The following is an 11,700-nucleotide window of genomic DNA, read 5'->3' on the forward strand; positions in this document are numbered from 1 at the left end:
TTTTTATATGTAGGAATCTCGAATTTCGTATCATTTGTGATAAGGTTCACAAAGAATTTCACATCTCGAAATTCAATAATTGAATCCAAATCAAAATTCAACTGCATTAATTTGAAATCACATACTTTAATAAATTAAACTATTTTGATAATCATTAAATCCATATCCTTAAAATTTTCAAATATGGACTAAATATATTAATGGTTAAATGTATTAAAAAAATCAAATTTACTTATAATAATGATCGGAGGGTTTATAGTGGTAGAAAATTTTCGATAAAACATACTATTAAATGATATACATATGAAAGGATATTACTGTTAAATTTTAAATAATAAAAAAAGCATTCAAATTTTAAATGAAATTAATGTTACTAATATGCCACTGATGACTTATGTCATATGTCATTTTCTAAATTTTATATTTTAGGATCAATTTGATATGAACAATATTTTTTTTTATAAAAAAAGTTATAATGTTGGTAACTAAACTCTACTATATTAATTGTTAGAATTTTTTTTCTTCTTATAATATTATAATTTTTACCTCGGATTTATAATTTAAATTCTTTTTTTGTTTAGAATGTATCTCTAATACGATAGTTTCTCCTTTAATGTTTGAAACAGAAGCATCGGTTGCCATTGTTTGATTTACTTATAAGATTATTAGAAAATTGAATTATAATTGAAGTTATAATCGTGAACGAAATCACTTTCCTTATAAGTATTTCAAACACTCTCAAATGTCTTAGAGTTTGTACGCATAAATATCTAGGATAATTCGGCCTATACTCGAGTTTGCACAAGACCGGTGAAAACTCGAATGTAGGAAAGATAAAATCCGGAATTTTGTGTGAAGAAGATAGGTTTTTTTAATGATATTTTTCTGAATCCGGAATACTCAATGTATAGGCCAAATTGGTGTTGTTTCATAAGATTGCGACCCTTTATAAAACACACACTTTCAACAACATTTTTTAAAAGTTGCATTATTTCTCCTACAACAACACTTTTATCAAATGTTGCAATGTTTCGTATTCTGCAACACTTCACGAATTGTTGCTTATTTTCGAATTCAAACCTACTGCAACACTTCACAAGTGTTGCTTATTTCTAAATTCAAACCTACTGCAACATTTCACAAGTGTTGCCTATTTTTGAATTCAAAAGTTAATCTTCACTTGGATATTCTCTTGTCATTTTGGAACACACTCAAGATTATTAATTGTTAATAATTTATAACACTCATCACATACAGTTGTATTTCTAAAAACACTCAAAGTAATTAAAAGAGATCAATTGCAAAGAATAATTAACTACTAGTTACAGTGCAATAGTTCTTGTAACAATTGTTGATCCTCAAGAGCATCTTTGACCTCAAGGATGAAAGTTTAGGAATATCTTGAGCAAATCATAATAGAATTCCCAAGTAGTCTTATTATGTGGTAAATCTTCCCACTCAACAAATACCTTAGAAGTTGTAATTTGGCTCTTCTTTACCATTTACCATTTTTTTCTTCATGATATTGATTTTAGTTCCAACTGCATAAAATTAGAAGTCATACGCGGCATTAGGTGAATAACATCCAAATTAGAGTTTTTGCGCCCTTCTAGTTGAGACATGTAAAACACATTGTGTATTTCAGAGCATTTAACTTGTCACGCCTACAGTTGTACTTGACACCCCCCCATAAGTTCATAATTTTGAAAAGTTTAACCCTAAGTATAAGTTTATGAGATAAACCTAGGTTTAGGGATAATTTTTACCGTACGTAGAATTTGGAAACAAAAGAGGATGAGACAAAGTTGGCTAGAGGTAGGAGGAGAAGAATTCAAGGAATAATTTCACTGCTTGCTAGGGAAATCGAGGTAAGAGGGAGATTAACTTTAAAAAGGGTATATGCATGAAGTGTAAGGTAGATGCGTCCTTAACCTCCAATAGGGAAATTGAGATTTTGCTTAATTCTGAATTTTTATGATATCTTGATGATTATTGATGATTTTCATGCACTATGTGTGACTGTATTTTTTATTTTGAATGTTGGGATAATTTCACCATTGTTGAGAGTTTTGAAGGTTTATGGAATTGATAAAGTTATGAAATATATTATTTAATTGATGTCAATATGTGATAAATCATAAATTTTATGTTTTAATTATTGGATAAGTGTTGGATTTTGAATTCTGAGATCAGGGTTTTTTACGGGATCGAAATATGAGCTTCGAAAGGACTCCAATAGTGAAAAACACATTTTTTCTGGTTTTTAGGTTCATGACAGTCGCAATGGGGTTGTGGCGGACGTCATAGCATGGTGGTGACGAGCGTCCCCGGGGTCGTCGCGGCCAAGCAGATTTGGTTTTCAATATGAATTTTACCATAACTTGATATTTGTGACTCAGTTCGAGACGCGATTCAAAGCGTTGGAAAGCTAACGCAGTTCACCATCAAATAGAATTAGTTTCAGGGGCTGATTATGTCGTGATAACATGAATAATTGATGAGAATTATGTGTATTTGACGATATTATGATGTTAAGAATGTTAATTACAATTGATTAACAATATAAACGTTGAATATTGATGATGTTGTTATAATGGTGTGGTTATAATAATGTTGTGTGGAAGATGCTTATATGTGTCGATAATGAATTGATGAACATAAATAATTGTGGTGATTGTTAAAGATGTTGCATATTTAATTATTTATATGTTATGTTTATGTTGATTATGTTGCTAGTGGCATACACAATCAGAAGAGGGGGCAATGTGTATGTGTTGTTGTTGCATGTTAAGAGTCTATGCATTCATGTTGTCGGGACTTCGGTTCTTTTTGGTGAGCCTCGATCCTATGGTGATGTATTGGGTGCAATTAGATAATTCCTCTCATGGGGATTAGTGAAGTATTGTTAATGATAATGGTAACAATTTGGTGTGCTCCGGTTTCAAGAGGTGAATTTAGTACCACATGCATAGAGTTGAATTGAGTTGCATGAAGATCTATTTTGAGTATGAGATTCATAATGAGATAAATGCATTTTAAATTAATATTGCGTGTAATTGGTGTGTGATTGGTATGTGAATGAGTTGTGATTAATGAGTTGGTGTGAGAATGTAATTGATATATTGTGATTTGATATTGTGTAAATTATGATATGTGTTCGTATCCTACCTTGTAGTATATGCATGTTATTATTGAATGTGATTTCTCACTCCTTCTGTTTGAATGTTGTCCACCATGGATAACATGTAGATACACAGGAGTAACATTGTTGAAGTAAGTGGAAGATAACTCTTGGAGTGACTTTCATTAGTTTTGTCGTTTGTTTTTTTTAGTACGGTCTTGCTTTAATCATGTAATGTCGGTCTGAGAACATTTTCTTTCACTTGTTTTTGTTTGTTGAAGTTAATATTTATGATTTATTGAGATCTTAACGTGGTGGTGAGTTGAACAATACAACTCCTTTTGTTGCGTTATGAAAGTTGAAATTTATGAGACTAAATATCATGGGTTGTAATATTGTGTTTATTTGATTTAATAATTATTCTGATGCGATGCTACCCTAAGTGAAGGTGAGCATGCGATGATAGGTTCTAAATTGTTATGTTATAACTCGTGCTATAGAGCAGACTATGTTCGATTGTGCGTGAATCCTAAATGGTTGTATTTTTCTTAATTAAATTCTATATTAAATTGTATGCGGGGGTTTACGGTGTTACATAATGGCATCAAAGCAGGTCGGTCCATCCAGACGGATTTTTGTAATGTTGTTGTTCCCTGGTACGCGACATATATGTGAAACAGTATTGATACTTGTTTGTTTGTCTAACAGCTTGCTTATAGGAGCGAGATTGAAACAAGTGAGGGAGAAAATTGTGATTCTATAATATGTTTCAGGTGTGGAGGATTGGTTCAGAGTGCCGTTGATTGCAAGAGTGGATATGGTTGGACAAATTAGTGTCATTTCTGAAGTTTAATGTCAGTGATGAGTTGTTTGCATCAGCTAAGCAAGTAAGAGAGTCCTTCAGGGATGGTTCACACGTGTTGGTGATGTTAGCCTCGTTAGAAGCCAAAGGAAAGGGAGTAATTGGTGATCTTCTATTTGCTTTTAATTTCCCAAAAATGTTTCCTGAAGATGTCAGTGATTTATCGTCATAGCGTGAAGTTGAGTTTGCTATAGATTTGGTACCAGGTATGAGTCTGGTGTCAATGACTCCATATAGAATGTCTGCTTCAGAGTTGGGTGAACTGCAGAAATAGTTGGAAGAATTGCTTGAGAATAAGTTTGTTCGACCAAGTGTTTCTCTGTGGAGTGCGCTAGTGGTATTAGTCAGGAAGAAAGATGATAGTACGAGGTTGTGTGTCGACTATCGACAGTTGAACAAAGTAACTATTAAGAACATGTATCCACTTCCAAGGATTGATGACTTGGTGGACCAATTAGTAGGTGTTTGTGTTTTCAGCAAGATTGATTTGAGGCCATATTACCATTAGATTCATGTAAAGGCTAGAGATATTCCAAAGACTGCTTTCAGAACGAGGTATGGTCATTACGAGTATTCAATAATGCGGTTTGGTGTGTCTAATATGCTTGTAGTATTCATGGAATACATGCATAGGATGTATTTATAGGTGATATCCTGATATATTCGAAGTCTGATGAAGAGCATGTGGAACATTTGAGAAATGTATTAACGTTGAAAGAGAACCAGTTGTATGCAAAGTGGTCCAAGTGCGAGTTCTGGTTCAGAGAAGTGAGTTTCCTTGGTCATGTGATTTCTAGTGGTGGTATTACAGTTGATTCATTGAAGGTATATGTTGTGTTACAGTGGGAGACTTTGAAGTCTGCTACGGAGATCAGAAGTTTTTTGGGTTTGACTAGTTGTTACAAGAGGTTCATCGAAGGTTTTTCAAGATTGGAGTTGCCTTTGACTCATTTTACTCGTGAGGGTCATTCATATGTTTGGGATGTGAAATGTGAACAAAGCTTCCAAGAACTCAAGAAGTTGATGACCGATCGAGTGTTGATTTTGTTGAATCCAAGTGAGTCCTTTGTGGTGTATTGTGATGCGTCAAAGAAGGGTTTATGTGGTGTGTTGATGTAGAATGGTCAGGTTGTGGCTTATGCTTCTATACAGTTGAAAGTTCATGAGAGGAGTTATCCTACGCATGATCTGGAGTTAGCAGTTGTTGTTTTTATGTTGAAAATTTGGAGACATTATCTTTTTGGTTCCACATTTGAGGTGTTCAATGATCACAAGAGCTTGAGGTGCATATTCGATCAGAAAGAATTGAACATGAGACAGAGAAGATGGATTGAACTTTTAAAGGATTATGATTTTGTCTTAAGTTACTATCTTGGTAAGGCTAATGTTGTAGATGATGGGTTGAGTAGGAAGTCTTTGCACATGTTGATGCTTATGGTTAGAGAATTGGAATTGATTGAGCAATTCAGAGATATGAGTTTAGTATGTGAAAAGACTCATATCAGTGTGAAGTTGGGTATGTTGAAACTGACCAATGGTATTCTTTATGAGATCAGGGAAGGACAGAAGGTCGACTTGGGATTGATTGACTGGTTAGAGTTGATCAGTCAAGGTGAAGATGGTGACTTCAGATTTGACGAGATTTGTGTGATGAGGTTCAGAGACAGGGTTTGTGTACTAGATGTACCCGAGCTTAAGAAGATTATTCTTGAGGAAGGCCACAGAAGTGGATTGAGCATTTATCCAGGTGCCACTAAAATGTACTAAGACTTGAAGAAGTTGTTTTGGTGGCCAGGAATGAAGAAGGAAGTAGTTGACTTTGTTTATACTTGTTTGACTTGTCAGAAGTCGAAGATTGAACATCAGAAACCGTTGAGTCTGATGCAACCGTTGAATATTCCAGAGTGTAAATGGGATATCATTACCATAGATTTTATGACAGGTTTGCCAAAGACTTCAAAGGAATGAGATTCAATTTGGATGATCGTGGATAGGTTGACCAAATCGGCTTATTTTATACCGATAAGGATCAATTATTCCTTGCATAAGCTGGATGAATTGTATATCAATGAGACTGTGAAACTGCATGGTATTCCTTCAAGTATTATGTTAGATAGAGATCAGAGATTTACATTGAGGTTCTAGGAGAGTCTGCAAGTTGCTTTGGGTACTAAGTTGAAGTTGAGTTATGCTTATCATCCGCAGACGAACGGTCATACATAGAGGACTATCCAGTCTCTGGAGGATTTGCTTAGGGCTTGTATGCTAGAACAATGGGGTGTTTGGGATAGCTAATTGTTGTTGATTGAATTTATCTACAACAATAGTTTCCATTCTAGTATCGTAATGGCACAATATGAGGCGTTGTATGGTAGGAAGTGTAGAACTCATTTGTGTTCGTATGAGTCAGGCGATAGTGTTGTGCTCATACTTGAGATTGTTCAGCAGACGACTGAGAATATCTAGATGATTCAAGAGAAGATGAAAGTATCGTAGAGTCTTCACAAAAGTTACCATGACAAGTGGAGGAAAGCACTTGAGTTCCAGGAGGGAGATCATGTGTTTTTAAAGGTCACGTCGGTAACTGGCGTTAGTAGAGCTTTGAAGTCTTCAAAGCTTACGCCGAGTTTTATTGGTCCATACCATATCTTGGGAAGGATAGGAGAATTGGCATATCAGATCGCTTTGTCATCGCCGCTCACTAATCTTCATGGTGTGTTTCATGTGTCTCAACTCAGGAGATACATTTTGGATCTGTCTCATGTGATCCAAGTGGATGATGTGCATGTGAGAGATAACCTGATTGTGGAGGCATCACCTATACGGATAGAAGATCAAGAGATGAAGCAGTTGTGGGGTAAAGAAATTTCCTTGGTAAAGGTAGTTTGGGAGGACCAGCTGGTGGAAGCATGACTTGGGAGCGTGATGAGCATATGAGAGAGTCATATTTGACTCTATTTTCCTCAGGTAAATTTTTAGGACGAAAAATTCTTAAGTGGGGAAGAGTTGTAATATCTCATTTTTCATATAGGATATTTTACCGTATTCTACTAATTAATTATGTCTATTTGCTAATTTGTTTATTTTGTTGGAATGTTTGTGGGGGTGCGAGTCCTTAAGTTAAGGGCATGGTAAAATAGTAATGAGTGTATATAATACTTTAGAATTAGTTTTAATAAGTAAAATAATAGTTTTGTTATATTATTTAGTAAAAATAGGAAAAATAGAATGATTGGGCCAAATATGAAAATCTAGGAAAATTAGTGGGAGGAAGGAATAAGAAGTATTTTAAGTTAGGTCAAGTTCATAGTTTTAAGAAGTTTAACCCTAAGTATAAGTTTATGAGATAAACCTAGGTTTAAGGATAATTTTTACTATACGTAGAATTTGGAAACAAAGGAGGAGGAGGCAAAGTTGGCTAAAGGTAGAAGGAGAAGAATTCAAGGGATATATTCACTACTTTCTAGGGAAATCAAGGTAAGGGGAGAATAACTTTAATAAAGGGTATATGCATGAAAGGCAAGGAAAATAAGTCCTTAACCTCAAATAGGGCATTTGGGATTTTACTTAATTCTGAATTTTTATGATATCTTGTTGTTGTATGTTGTGATTATTGATGATTTTCGTGCACTATATTGTTGTTTTTTATGTTTTGACTGTTGGAATAATTTCACCATTATTGAGAGTTTTGAAGGTTTATGCAATTGATAAAGCTATGAAATATATGATTTAATAGATGTCAATATGTGATCAATCTTAAATTTTATGTTTTAATCATTGGATGAGTGTTGGGTTTAGAATTTTTAGATCAGGGTTGTTTAGGGAATCGAAATGTGAGCTCCGTAAGGGCTCTAACAATGAAAAACGTATTTTTCCTGGTTTTTAGGGTCATGGCATGGTGGTGACGGGCGTCACCAAGGTCGTCGCGGCTAGGAAGATTTGGTTTTTAATACGGGTTTTACCATAACTTGATATTCGTGACTCAGTTTGAGACATGGTCCGAAGCGTTGGAAAACTAACGCAATTTACCATCCAATGGAATTAGTTTCAAGGGATTATTATGTCATGATAACATGAATAATTGGTGAGAATTGTGTGTATTTGATGATGTTATGATGTTGAGAATGTTAATTACAATTGATTAACAGTTTAAATATTGAATATTGATGATGTTGTTATAACATGTGGTTATAATAATATTGTGGGAAATGCTTATATGTGTCAATAATGAATTGTTGAGCATGAATAATTGTGGTGATTACTAAAGATGTTGCATATTTAATTATACATATGCTATGTTTATGTTGATTATGTTGTTGGTGGCATACACGACCAGAAGATGGGTCAAGGTGTATGTGTTATTGTTGCATGTTGAGAGTCCATGCACTCATGTTGTCCGAACTTCGGTTCTTTTTGGTGAGTCTCGATCCTATGATGATGGATCGGGTGCGAGTAGCTAATTCCTATTATGGGGGATTAGTGAAGCGTTATCTATGGCGATGCCATTGATTTGGTGTGCTCTAGTTTCAAGAGGAAATATGATCCTATGGTGGGGAGCAGAGAGCGAAATGAACCTGAGTGTTCATATTTAGTACCACATGCATAGAGTTGCATAAAGTTGCATGAAGTTGTATTTTGAGAATGGGATGCATAATGATATAAATGCATTTGATATTGATGTTATGTGTAATTGGTGTGTGATTGATATGTGAATGAGTTGTGATTGATGAGTTGGTGTGAGAATGTAATTGATATACTGTGATTTGAGATTGGGTAAATTTTGATATGGGTTGGTATCATATCTTGGAGTATATGCCTGTTATTATTGAATGTGATTTCTCACCCCTTCTGTTTGAATCTTGTCCACAATGGACAACTTGCAGATACCCAGGAGTAGAATTATTGAAGTAAGTGAAAGATAGATCTTAGAGTGGCTTCCAATAGTTTTGTTGTTTCTTTTTTTAGTATGGTCTTGCTCTAATCATGTAACATCGGGTTGTGAACATTTGCTTTCACTTGTTTTGTTAATGGTGATAAGTTGAAAAATACAACTCCTTTTGTTGCGTTATGAAAGTTGAAGTTATGAGACTAAATATAATGAATAGTAATATTGTGTTTATTTGATTTAATAATGTTTCTCTACGATTATACCCTAAGTGAAGGTGAGCAAGCGGTGACAGATTCTAAATTGTTATGTTATAATCGGTGTTATGGAGCATACTATGTTCGATTGTGCATGACACCCTTAATGGTGACATTATATTTAATTAAATTTCATATTAAATTGTATGTGGGGTTTAGGGTGTTACATGTATCACCAAAAAGTTCTATCCTAATCAAATTCTTATCATGGTATCTTTTGGTTCTTTTCTTATAGGTCAAACATTCTAATATGCTCTCAATCTAATATCCTCTAACTCATCTAGTTTCAACAATCTCTTTCTTTATGCTGCTTTTTCATCAAAATTTAAGAACTTGATTGCCTAGTATGTCTGATGTTCTAGCTCGACAAGTAAGTGATAAGCCTTCCCAAAAATCAACATATATGATGACAATCCTATGCGAGTCTTAAATTTTGTTCTATATGCCTAGATAGCGTATTCTACCTTCTTGGACCAATCATTCCTGGATGTAGCAACCATATTTTCTAAGATTTGTTTCAGCTATCTGTTTGACACTTTTACCTATCCATAAGTTTTAGGGTGATATGTTGTGGATATTTTATGTTTCACATTGTATTTCGCCGAGACATTACCTAAGTATTTATTGAAAAGGTGTGCCCTCATCACTAATCAAGACTCTAGAGACTCTGAACTTAGCAAAAGTATTCTTTTTCAAAAAAAAATAGAAACGGTTTGAGCATCATTAGCAATACAAGCTATAACTTCAACCTATTTAGTGACATAATAAACACAAAATAGAATGTAAACATTAGAGTTGGATGGCAGAAAAAGGGACCTATAAAATTTATTTCCAAACAGTCAAAGGGTTCAACCTCTATTATACCTTTAAGTGGCATCTCTTCTCGTTTTGAAATTTTACATGTTTTTTAACACTCTAGACATTCCTACACATATCTTTGAGTAGAGTTGGCCATCGAATATCACTTTGAAGTACCTTTATTATTTTTCTTTCACCTCTATGGTGGCTTCCATAAGATGAGCTATGGTAGTGCCACAAAAGGTCATTTGCTTCCTTACATGTAAGACATTTGTGGATTGAACTGTCAACACTAATCTTAAACAGCTAAAGTTTATCCCACAAATTGTGGTTGGTCTCTTTATAGAATTGTGTTTTTTTGCTACCAAGTGTAGTGTTTCTGAACACTTTTTGTACCTTTATAATGGCTATATCAGCAAACCAAGGTTGTTTGCTAATTGCCATCAAGTGTCCATCTAGAAACTCTTCACTAATGTTATTTTCCTTCTTAGTCACTTCTTCGTTTTCCAATCGGGGCAAGGGATCATCTACAACATTTTAAACATCATTTTTATCTTTTATTTCTAAGTCAAACTCATGTAATAACAATATCCATATTAATAGGCTCGATTTGGAATCTCCTTTGTTGAAAAGGTATTTCAACGTTGCATGATCTACAAAAACAACCACTTTCGAACCAATTAGATATGCCCTAAATTTTTCCAAGGAGAATACTACGGCTAGTAGCTATTTTTATGTGGTGGTTTAATTCACTTGATTTTCGTTTAAAACCTTACTAGCGTAATATATAGCATGGAAAAATATCTCACGATGTTGACCAAGAATTGCACCTATCGTGTAATCACTTGCATTGCATATCATTTCAAAGGAGAGATCCCAATTTGGTACAACAATCACGGGTGCAATTACAAGTTTTTCTTTAATAACAACAAAAGATTTAAAAAATTCATCCTAAAAAACAAAGTCATTTTTTGTAACTAGCAAATTGCAAAGAGATTTTGCATTCTTTGAGAAGTCTTTTACAAATCTTAGGTAAAAAACGGCATATCCTAGGAAACTTCACACTTCTTTTACGTTCATAGGAGGTGATAATTTTTCAATCACCTCAATCTTGTCTTGATCCACCTCTATGCCCTTCGATGAGATTTTATATCCCAAAACGATACCTTCAGTTACCATAAAATGACAGTTTCCCAATTCAAAACAAGGTTCATTTCGGTACATCTCTCAAGAATAATATTTAGGTGTGCAAGACAATTGTCAAAATTACTAACATAAACAAAAAAAAAACATCCATAAATACCTCAATAGATGATTCGATCATATCAGAAAATATAGAAGGCATACACCTTTTAAAACTAGTGGGAGTGTTGTGATGGGTGTTTTCCGCAAGTATACGGAGTGTATCAGAGTAATATAAAAGGTTGTCGAACCCATAGAGACCTAATGTTTGTAGGGTGTGAGTCCTTAAGTCAAGGTCATGGTAAAATAGTAATGGGTGTATAGAATAATTTAGAATTAAATTTATTAAGTAAAATAATAGTTTTGTTATATTATTTAGTAAAAATAAGAAAAATAGAATGTTTGAGCCAAATATGAAAATATAGGAAAATTAGTGGGAGGAAGGAATAAGAAGTATTTTAAGTTAGGTCAAATTCATAGTTTTGAGAAGTTTAACCCTAAGTATAAATTTATGAGATAAACCTAGGTTAAAGGATAATGTTTACCGTACGTAGACTTTGGAAACAAAGGAGGAGGAGGCAAAGTTGGCTAAAGG

This window comes from Lathyrus oleraceus, chromosome 1 (genome assembly GCF_024323335.1).
Source record: "Lathyrus oleraceus cultivar Zhongwan6 chromosome 1, CAAS_Psat_ZW6_1.0, whole genome shotgun sequence".
Taxonomy (NCBI): domain Eukaryota; kingdom Viridiplantae; phylum Streptophyta; class Magnoliopsida; order Fabales; family Fabaceae; genus Lathyrus; species Lathyrus oleraceus.